Source organism: Panthera pardus, unplaced genomic scaffold (assembly GCF_024362965.1).
Source record: "Panthera pardus isolate Hobbes unplaced genomic scaffold, ASM2436296v1 HiC_scaffold_25, whole genome shotgun sequence".
NCBI classification, from domain to species: Eukaryota; Metazoa; Chordata; class Mammalia; order Carnivora; family Felidae; genus Panthera; species Panthera pardus.
Window position 1 is genome coordinate 69,585,513 of NW_026526821.1, and position 12,046 is coordinate 69,597,558.

The 12,046-nt window shown below is 32.3% G+C and overlaps 1 non-coding gene across 1 annotated transcript; it reads right to left on the bottom strand.

Annotated features, from left to right (window-relative positions):
• Positions 1–1,508: 1,508 nt before the first annotated feature.
• On the bottom strand, positions 1,509–1,614 carry LOC128773619 (U6 spliceosomal RNA). The gene has a single exon (XR_008417971.1). It is a non-coding gene; the product is annotated as a U6 spliceosomal RNA (small nuclear RNA).
• Between the last annotated feature and the right edge of the window lie 10,432 nt (positions 1,615–12,046).

Sequence of the window (12,046 nt, forward strand, 5' to 3'; positions counted from 1 at the left end):
TTTATAATATTAGTTGGTTTTCTTTAAAAGGTCCCATAAGTGAAATGGAAGAGTAAATCATTGATATTAACATTTCATCCTACCTGTGTCTACATCCTATTTATGTTACGTTTCAGTTAATTTTTAGTGTAAGCATAATGTTCTTCTCTTTCTTGACTTTGGGCTCAGTCATGAGACTTACTTTGGCTAAAGGCATGTTCGCAGCCATGAAGAGTTAAGTAGCTTGACATGTGCTTGTGTAGTTGGGCTTTCTTTCTTGCCTTCTGTCATTGTCATGAGAAGAACATTTTCATCAGTCTGCTGCTGACCCACGGAGGATGGCAGAAATATAGAGGACCCCATCTTCTGCTTGGAGTCAATCCCAGACAAAACCATTCTAGAACACCTGATCTCCCGGCACCCCAGACACACGAGAAAGAATCTATGATTTTTGTTTAATCCACTGAGTTTGAGGGTGTTTTATTTCATAAGATAGTAGTGGTGATAGATGAGGGATATAATGACTAGTGAGGATTCTATACTATCATGAACTGATAGTTCATGTTGTTAGTGGTACTCCTATATTCTCCAACAAAGAGTCCATGAATTCTCAAGCTTCTTAAGTCACAGAAAATATTATGTTTATCAAACGGAATTAATGAAAGCAATGATATTAATGAATATTAATGAAATATATTAAATGTTAATATATTAAATGTAAAAGTTAAATTATAAGCCTTGTAGATTAAAATAAAGGAGAAAATCTATACAACCCTGGTCTAGCAAAAGATTTCCCAGAAAACAAAAAAGTAAAAAACAAAAAGCAGTATGCATAAAAGAAACCTTGATAAGTTGGACTTCATTCAAATTAAAATCTTCTATTCTTTAGAAAATGGCACTTAAAAATGAAATTTAAATTTATAGACCATGAGAAAATATTTATGTCTATTGACAAAAGACTTATACTCAGAATTTATAAAACATTTTTAACAACTCAATGGTAAGAATACAAATAACCCAGATAAAACATGGGCAAAAGACTGGAATAACTACTTCACCAAAGAAGTCATATGAATGTCCAAAGAGCAAATGGAAATATCTTTCACATTATTAGTCACCAGAGGAATGACAATTAAATCAAATGAGACACCAAAACGCCTCCATTATAATGGCTGCAGTACCAAGTGTTGGAGAGAATGTGGAGCAACTAGAATTGCCATGGTTGAAGTGGAAAGTAGTACAACCACTTTCAAAAACTGTCATTTTTTTTTTTACTGCAAGTTTATACGTTTTGACTCCTTATACCCATTTGGCCTACCCCCAACCTTCCACTTTGGGCTATAACCAATCTGTTCTTTGTATCTAACTAGATTTTGGGGGGGATCCTTGCTTTTTTTGTTTGTTTGTTTTTGTTTATATTCCACACATTGGTGAGATCACATAGGATTTGTCTTTCTCTTATTTCATTTAACATAATGCCCTCAAGGTCCATCCATGTTGTCACAAATGTCAAGATTTCATTTTTTTTTTTAACTGTAGAACGCTCCACGAATGTTCATGTCACCCTTTCACGGGGCCATACTAATCTTCTCTGTATCGTTACAATTTTAATATATGTGCTGCCGAAGACAGCACTAGATTTCATTCTTTTTTATGAATGAATAATATTCATAAAAATATCTCACATAATATTCAAATATACATCTCACATAGTAATATCCATGGATATATGTTTCTGTATCTGGGCTATATTATAAATATGCTCCAATGAACAATGGGGTTGCACGTATCTTTTTGAATTAGTGTTATTCATTTCTCTGGATAAATACCTAGCATTGAAACTGATGGATCATATAATACTTTCATTTTTAAGTTTTTGAGAAACCTCCACAGTGTTTTCCATAGTGGTTACACCAATTGCATTCCCACCAGGAGTGCACAAAGGTTCCCTTTCTCTACATCTTTGCCAACACTTGTTATTTTTTATCTTTTTGAAAATAGCCATTCTAACAAGTGTCAGGTGATAGCTCATTGTGGTTTTAATTTGCATTTCCCTGATGATTGGTGATGTTCAGCATCTTTCCATGTACCTGTTCAACATCTGTATGTCTTCTTTGGGAAATGTCTATTCAGATCCTCTGCCCTCTTTTTTTTAATGTTTTTTTTTTTTTTATTTGAGGGAGAGAGAGAGAGAGAGAGAGAGAGAGAGAGAACAAGTGGGAGAGGGGCAGAGAGAGAGGGGAACAGAAGAACCGAAGCCAGCTTGGTGCTGACAGCAGACAGCTCTCTGTGGGGCAGCAGACAGCCCTATGTAGGGCTTGAACTCACGAACTAGGAGATGTTGACCTGAGTCAATGTCAGATGCTTACTGACTGAGCCACCTAAGCACCCCTCCCCTACCCACTTTTTAATTATGAATCTTTCTGTTGAGTTGTGATTTCTTCTATATTTTGGATATTAACCCTCTTTCATACATATCATTTTCAAATATTTTCTTCCATCCAGTAGGTTGCCTTTTAATTTTTTTGGTAGTTCCCTTTGCTATGTAGAAGAAGCTCTAAGTTTGAAGCAGTCCCACTTGTTTGTTTTTGCTTTTGAGGTCTTTATTTTTTATGTCAAATTCAAAAAATCACCACTAAACCTATTTTTATTTTCTAGGGAATTAGCTATACTGAACTTTTTAATGTGATAAGCATGACTCAATTTTTAAAAATTACCTAATAGCAAAAAAAATAGTCAACCAAATATTGTAATGAACATTTATTGAGTGCCTTTTTCTATCCCAGGACTATTCTAAAAACATAACTTCCATCATCTCTTTTAATCTTTGTGACAGTATTATAAAGTAGATGCCATCACCATGTGCTTGGCAGGTCTTGAGCAGAGTACATGCTGGTTAAGTACATTTTGAATAGATTATCCCCACTTTGTGGATGAAGATGCTAAAGCTTTGAGGGGCTAAGTCACTTGTCCAAGGCCCACTCACTGTCAGTGATAGAGCCAAGTCTCAGACTCCTATCAATCTGCAGACAAGATTATACTCTCAGCTCCAAAGCCTAAGATTCTTCTCATGTCTGACAAGTCAAGTAGATATTCTTTTTTTTTTTTTGAACACTTCTCTATCATCAATGATATGAGAACAATTTGTCCCTTCCTTTAAAGGAACAGGTTAATCTCTAGCATTTGCTCTAAAATTGCTAGCCTTGCAAATAGTGTCAAATGTCATTTAGCCACAAGTATTCTATTTGGGCTGTGCTGTGCATATTTTATGAAGTTGTTCCTACTCTTTCTTCAGCCCTTAAATCAGTAGAGAAGGTAAATTAGGAAAGTATTACCAATTGAATGCCAAAATTGAGAAATGGTTAAGAAGTCTTTCCTCCTGAAGTGGCTGGAGCCATAACAAATTCTTACCATTTTGAAAAAGTGGGGTTTGGAATAAGGAAGAATATAGAGTCACAAAGTTTGTGTTTGATTTCCTGTGAGGAAGTCTGGTTCTCTGTCTACAGTTATGAAATTCAATGTATAATTGCAGTAAAACTATGACTATGCAATGTTTGGAAATTCTACTGAGTGAATTGAAGCAGTCTGGACATGTATGATAAAAGTTAAATATGTAGGGATGGTTCCAGAGCTAGAGCCAGATTCTGCAAGGGAACTCTTTCTCAAAGAATACAGCATCTATCTTAGGATATCTATGGGCGGACATAGTGCTGTAGCTTTATAATTTGTGTGTGTGTGTACAAATTATAAATGGTTATACTTTAATATATTGTAACATTGCATATATATACATATATATAAGCTCATAAACATATATGTAATACTTTAGAGACAGTGCTCATATAAGAGCCAGGTGCTTTCATGCCCATGGCCTCATTATAATTCATATCAACACCATAGTGTTGACTTCTTTAAAAAAGAGAGTCTCCACTTCATAATCCCAAAGCAGTTTTTAACAATTACAAGGTTATTTTTATATTTATTAACTTCCCTTATAAATATTGAACCTAAAAAAATCCACGAAAAAAATGGAAATTTTCTCTCAACTAAGTAAGAATATCAGAATATGAAATAAGAATACCTGTACATGACATAGCAAAAAGGGAAGAGGGGCAAATCACTTTTCTTAATGTGTTTTTTTTTTCTGTTATGGTAGTAACAAATAATAACAAAATACTAAGAATTCATTACTGTGGCATTATTATAATGAAAAGATCTAGCTATTGCCCTGTCTTGAATTTTGTTCATATCAAAGTTGTACTACATTTTAACAGTAGGAAGCATATTGGCTATATTATTACCATTCATAATTGAAAAGGTCAAAGTAGAAATACCAATAAGGCCTAGATTAAATACACAAATAAGTACTCAAAAAAGGTGAGGACACTAAATTTGGAATCCTGGACAAGAATTCCCTACTTCTGCTTAGATTCTCTTCATTCAGTCAGGAGCAGAAAACTGGCTGTCTCCCCAATAGCTGTGAAAGGCAAGCTTAGTATCATTGTAATAGACAAGTCTCTCACATTTTAAATTGGTAAAATTTAACAGTTCCACTTGTACCCTCTTCAAACTCTAAAGGAAATATCATTCCACAATTAAATGTTTTGCATTTACTTCTCACATTTGTGTTGGATTTAAAAGCATGTCCTAAGTTTGTTAAATTTCAAGATTTCAGGGATGAAACTGAATCATTTCTATAGGAAATAAACTAAAAGTCTCAGAATCTTGTCTTTTACCTAGCTCTTTTATAAAAATATAAATCTTCAAGGAAAAGACTTTTCTTTTATTCCTCTGAATTCATTAACTTAATTTTAGATTAATAGTAAAGGAACAATAAATAGCATTTTGGCTCGTTTGTTCATTTTATAAAATTTAAATCATTGTTTTTAATTATAACATACAGTAATCACTTATTCCAGAATTAACTTATCATTTTTTTAAGTTTATTTATTTATTTTGAGAGAGAGAGAGTGTGTGTGTGTGCATGTGTGTGAGTGAGAGAGGGGCAGGAAGAAGAGGAGAGATAGAATCCCAAGCAGGCTCTGTGCTATCGGCACAGAGCCCAATGTGGGGCTCAAATGCACCAACCATAAATCATGACCTGAGCCAAAATCAAGAGTCAACACTAAACCAACTGAGCCACCCAGATGCTCCAACTTATAATTTTGCAATATCCCTGAGATCTCCTTTGTAGATATCATTAAATTATAAAAGTGAAACAAAGTTCTTATCTGAGGACAAAATATAGCTACTTATTGGAGTGGTATAATAGTAACAAATAGGCTGGGTTATTTAAAACTCATTTTGAATAACAAATATTATAACATACTCTGCATTTCCATTGTTTGTCTTGTCGTCCTGGTGCTAGCTTATATTGTGGGAGTAGAATGAGTAATGTCAGCAGGCATAATGAAGTGTACTTTTCCAAGAATAATCATCACACTCATTCTTGGTTTAAATAAAAATTGCTTAAGATCTTAAATAAATGTATTTAAGAATCATCTGGGTAGCAAGTTCAAAATGTAGATCTCTAGGCTCCATGCCCATAAATTTTGTGTAGAGGGGCAGGAACATGAATTTTAAAATAACATACACCCCAGTGACAAAAAGGAAGGTCCAGCCCACACATGAGAGTTACTGTCTTCAGGCTTCCTCCAATCCTGAATCTCTTTTTCTCCCTATGACTGCTAGCAACGTAACACACTTGGCATGAATAGGTAAGCTGTATTCTCCTGGGTGTTACTGCTCCATTTATAGAACCTGTTAAGATTTATCCAGTACGTAGATGGCAGAGGGATGATGAAAACTGAAGAGCTTTGCAGAGTCATTCTAAGTTCCATGTCTTTTAAATAAAACTGATAAATTATACACAATTCATAAGAACCCATTGCCCTGCAAGATTTTAAGTTCAATATCCAAATAAAAAGAGGGCTCTTTATGGCAAATTTATTTAATAAGTACAATGAGTTTTTCTCTGAAGTTGCACCAACAGAAATGGCTTTTTTTTACTGTCATTTTCACACATTTTACCAGCATTAAGTGGAAAAAATTGCTCACACTAATAAGGAGGCATGCATAAATATTGTATAAAATTCTTATTTAAAATTAAGAATCTCTCTTTAGCAGCAGTGCTCAAAGGAAAAAAAAATCACCCTATGTCTAGTAAAAAAAAAAAATTCAAGAATCATTTCAAGCACAAAAACATGTCTAGCTCTTAAGAAAAAAAATTGACAGTAGCCATAAGGAAGGAAGTTAAACATATTTCTTTCCCAAAATATAACTACCCAATTATAGCAGCTGACAGACAGAATGGCATTCCCACTACTTCTTCAACAATTGTCATTCTACGTCATACAGAAGTTTCTTACTTGAATGAGGTACAATTGCCTGTGGCTAGAGATGAGTGTTGAGCCAAAAATATTTCTATTGGATCTGCATACTAGAACAAGTCATGGGCTTTCCTGCTCAGCATAATGGTTCTAGAGAAACTCCTGGAACATAATCTTTTTCTCAAGGCAGTTTCTTTACCTGTAGTCCATCAGGTAGTTGATGAACTACATTAACTTACCCTGTTCCCTTTCATGTGTACTTGAACTACCAACATTAAATAGTGAGATTTTAAAAGATGGAGAATAATTCCAAAAATAAAATTATTTAATGTCAAACAACCTAAAGAAACATGAATTTAATTCAGGAAAACCAGATTCTAGTTATGTGCATGGTTATATATTCATACATATCTACATATTGTATATATCATATAATAAATATATTATTATTTTAATTTTTATTTTTTTAATTGAAGGATAACAAATATATATAGTAAAGCAAACAAAGTTACCTAACTTTAAGTGTTATGTTTAATATTTTTATACATTTTTAACATTTTAATGTTAGAAGGTACTAATTTTTGTGACCACTAACTGGATAAATAATATTTCTGTAACATTTTAATATTTATATCATTAAGTTAGTCTGCTTTTGAACTCCATGTAAATAGAATTACAGACTATATACTAGTTTGTGTCTGAGTTATTTTACTTAACAAAATACTTCTGGGATTCAATTATGATGTTTAGTGTATCAGCATTTCAGTTTTTTATTGTTGCATTGTATTTCACTTTATAAACTTATCAGTTTGTTCATTTTCCTACTGAAGAACATTTGAGTTGTTTCCACTTTAAGGTCATTATGAATATAACTGCTATGGACATTCTTGTACATGTCTTTTTTTTGGAAATATGTACTAATTTCTTTTGGACTTATACTTTGGAATAACGTAAGTGCTTGGCTATTGGGTTTAGCTTCAAACATTTTTTTTTTTTCCAAGCGGATTCATGTTAGTCCAGGTTTTCCTAGAGTCAGACACTAAAATGGGACTAAATGTACAAAGATTTTATTAGGGAAAGCACCTGTGAGAGAAAATAGAGGGACAGCTGGGGAAGTCTGAGAAACCTATCAAGGGGCAATGCAAATCTGAACACCTCATGAAGGAAAGGAAGAAGTGAGGTTGGGGGAGTATCAACCTCAGGGTTCGGTAGTAACCAAGTCCTAGGGAATTATGGTAAGGCAATCAGGGAGGCGCCTAGGAGTGGAATCAGAGGGCACATTCTTATGGCTCCCCATACGTTCCGTACATAAAAGTATGAGAATTCTGGTTGTCTAATAGCTTCATCAACATTTGGCATTATCAATCTTTAATTTTAGCCATAATGGTGAGAGTGCAGTGGAATCTCACTGTGGTTTTAATTTTTGTTTTCCTGATGACTAAAGATGTTGATTACTTTTTCAAATGCTTACAGGTTGTTTTGCTTTTCTTTTTTGTGAAGTCCCGTGAAGTCAAACATTTTGTCCATTTTTTTGGATTATATTGTATGCTTTATTCTTGCTTATTTGTGGGAGTTTTCATATGTTCTGGATATGAGTCCTTTGTTGACTATATATCTATATATCTATATCTATATCTATATCTATATCTATATCTATATCTTATCCATCTTCTCCCTATTTATTTTTTATAACAATGCATTTTTGATGACCAGCGTTCTAAATTTTGGTTAAGTCCCATCTATTCATGCCTTCCTTTAATGGCTTGTACTTGGGTTCAAAATTTTTTTTTGTCTATACCAAAGTCATGAAGATTTTCTCCTGTGTTTTCCTCTAGAATCTATGTAGTTTTACCTTTCACATTTATATATAAAACTAATCTGAAATTAACTTTTGATTATCATATGAGTTAGGGGGTTAAGATTCATTTTCCCCCTGGATATCTAATTGTCCCAGCACCATTTATTGAAAATGAAACAAAACAAAACATATTCTCCCTACTGAAATTCATTAGAACTTTTGCTGTAAATCAAGTACACATTTATCTAGTAAACACTTTGTACTAATCATCATGTTATAAATAACACATTTATTCTGCATTAAAAAAAAACCTAGAAAGTAAATTCTACTACACCCACTTTATGAAAAAACTGAAGCGCAGAGAGGAACAAGTTAAGTGATCTCACTTAGCTAGAGTCAAACAAAGTCAAACAAAGTCAAGCAAAGCCAGGATTAAACATAGCCACTCCAACTCCAGGACCTATGTGCCTAAGCTTTGGGTGGCCTGAATAATAAAATGTATGAAAATTCACATAATTTGTTATTTTAAATTATCTAGATATTGTTTACATGGTTCTTTTGTAAGGTAACTGATGAGTTTATAAGTTGTATGATAGTTTACAAGAAATTACATTTTACAAATATATACAAGGTGCCTAACTTCTCTGAGTTTTAAAATGTATAAAAACATTTATGAATCCTTATTAAAAAGTATAAAATATTTTCCAAAATTAACAAAGTAAACAAAATATGGTGAAGTTTGTAAGTGCAAAATGGCATATGATGTTGCACCATTTGAGAATGAGGGCAGCATTAAGGCAACCAGTTTTTCAAGTATTTCCAAAGAATTAGTATTGAGCACCCACAATATGCAACACACAGGAAACAGACATGGACTAACCATGTGTCCTTATCTCAAGAAACTTATGAATCTCTGAAATAATATTTTACATTATCAGCTATACTGCACATCTAAATTAGTTTGGGAATATTAATGGAAACCAGAAAGCAAATATTTCAGGCCAAAGCAAATACCTTTCTGCCCATGGGAAGGGACTAGCCACTTAGGAAGAAAAATTCTGCCTTAAGAAGGTACATTATATCACTTGAGAAGGAGGAAGGGGTTAACAGCTCTTGATGGGGAGTTAAAGTGAAGAAATAGGCCTTTCCCCACCCCTGTAGCTTAATCTTTTAATAATACTTATTATATTCTAAATATAAAACTAATATATGCTTCTTACATATAATCATGTATATATAAGTATAAAGAAAGTAATAAATATTTGTATTTAAATCCTTTTGTTGTATTTTTTCTAGCAATTATACAGTAACATTTATATTTATATATTCATACATATATATACATATATGCACATACACACATATATATCCCATTTTAAAAAGAAAATTGAGAAATATTTTATATGTAGTTGGAATTTGGCTTTTTTCACTTACTATATCTCATAATCATTACAAACTTTAAAAATGAGGTTTTAAAATAAGCATATGATAGAACATTATATAGTTCCAATCTAATCTTTTACAATTTGCTTTCACGGTTTCTATTAAAGTCTTACGAATTCTCAGGATTTTAGACTCCCACACATTCCAAACAGTATAAAATGCCTTCTAAATGTAAATGATTTACAGAGTATTCATATTTCCTTATTAGTATAACAATCAAACCTACACAAAAATAACGAAGTCCTATGTCATGGGCCTGTGCAGAATGTATTAACCTGTAAAACCACATGAGAACTTATTATAATTCAGAAATGTATATTTTTCGAGTACAGTGATTCCCAACATGGTGTCTCTGGTCTCATAGGGGTCCATGAAATAGTAATGACAGCCTTTGAGCTATTTCCAGTATTTCAAAAAGCTGAATATAAATCATATATTTATCCACAACAAAGCAAACTGCCAAAATGGCAGAAATTGTACAACTCATATAGTAACACTGGCTATCTAATCTGAAGATTTGATTGACTGCTACATCTTTTTGATTAACTGAAAAAGGAAAATGAGTTACTTATTAGTGCATAAATTTATTGTCTGGTGAACAAAATCTTTTAAAGTACGGTAGATGGGCAGTAATTCTCATTTTTTTTCAAAAATGTGTTACAAGTGGTGAAGTAGTCATAAGTGTAAGTGCAAACCGTATCTTCCCACATCCCATTGACTTTAAGGATCATTAATTATAAGATACATCCTAATATCAGAAATTTTCACATGTAAAAAAAAGCTGAAAACAACTGTCAGATATTTTTAATTATGAGTCACATCTTGATTTCAGAGATGGAAAAATGTATGGCCTAGAAATTAAAGTTAACAATATCTATACTTTCCATGTAGTTAGAACAATAACTTTATTAAAACTATACATGTATCATAGAATTAAGCTAATGAACTAAATATATCAAATGGCAGTAAACCTCTCAGTTATCTCAAGTTTAATTAACAGAATAATTTGCTTTGCATAGTAAAGCTTTGGGGTTTTTCCTTTTGCAGTCCCCCTGCATGGATATCATCTTAGCTAACTTAACCTCGCTGTAAAAGCAGCTTGATTAAATGCCTCACAGGGAAGAAGACAAACACTGGGAGACCATGTAATTGGGCTATTTTATTTCCAGTAGATTTTTTAAAATGTATTTATTTAAATTCAAGCTAGTTAGCATACAGTGTTATATTGGTTTCGGTAGAACCCAGTCATTCATCACTTACATATAACACCCAGTGCTCATCTCAACAAGTGCCCATCTTAAGGTCCATCACACATTTAGTCCATCTCCTCACTCACCTTCCTTCCAGCAACCCTCACTTTGTCCTCTGTATCTAAGAGTCTATTATGGTTTGCCTCCCTGTCTGTTTTTATCTTATTTTTCCTTTCCTTCCCCTAGGTTAATCTGTTTTGTTTCTTAAATTCCACATATGAGTGAAATCATATTATGTTTGTCTTTCTCCGACTGACTTGTTTTGCTTAGCATAATACACTGTAGTTCCATCCATATTGTTACAAATGGAAAGATTTCATTCTTTTTGATCACCAAGTAATATTCCATGACATGTATATATATGTGTGTGTGTGTGTGTATTGGTATATATATATATATATATATATATACACATATATATGTGTATATATATATATGTGTGTATATATATATATATACACATATATATGTGTATATATATATATGTGTATATATATATGTATAAATATATACACAAATTGGTATATATATATATATTTGTATATATATATGTGTATATATATATATGTATATATATATATATGAAAAAAGTCCAATGAAATTGGTATATATATATACCAATCACATCTTCTTTATCCATTCATCAGTCAATGGACATTGGACTTTTTTCATAATTTGGCTATTATTAACAGTTAACCCATGCAACAATGCTCGTTTTGCAATGAGCATGTCTTATATTTATATTACTAGAGTAACTGAGAAGATACTGAGAAGATCAAAATATGTGTTTCTGGAAATGTTCATATATTATTTCTTCCACTTGATGAATAAAGAATCTGCAGCTCAGAGAAGATAAAACTTTCCTGAGTTTGCCCAGCTACTTAATACTCAAGTATTGAACAATTTTGCCTAATCAATGTGTTTTTGAATGCCTCTTACTTATTACTTAATAAACATATTTTTCAATAAAATACTACAGAATTCCTCTAGCAAAATAAATTAAATTATTAAAACAGGTATGTGTTCCTTTAATAACAATAACAAAACTATAATGCTGTTTCATTAATCTACTTATTTGGTAAATGGAGCTTTCTGATACCTACTCAGTATTGTTGGTCTATGTTTAACTTTTTCAGGGTCTTGTGGGTTTTTTTTTTGTTTGTCTTCTGTTTTGTTTTGTTTTACTGCCTCTAACAACCTAAATTTCCCATTTCAATTACAATATCACAGATTTAATATTGGATTGT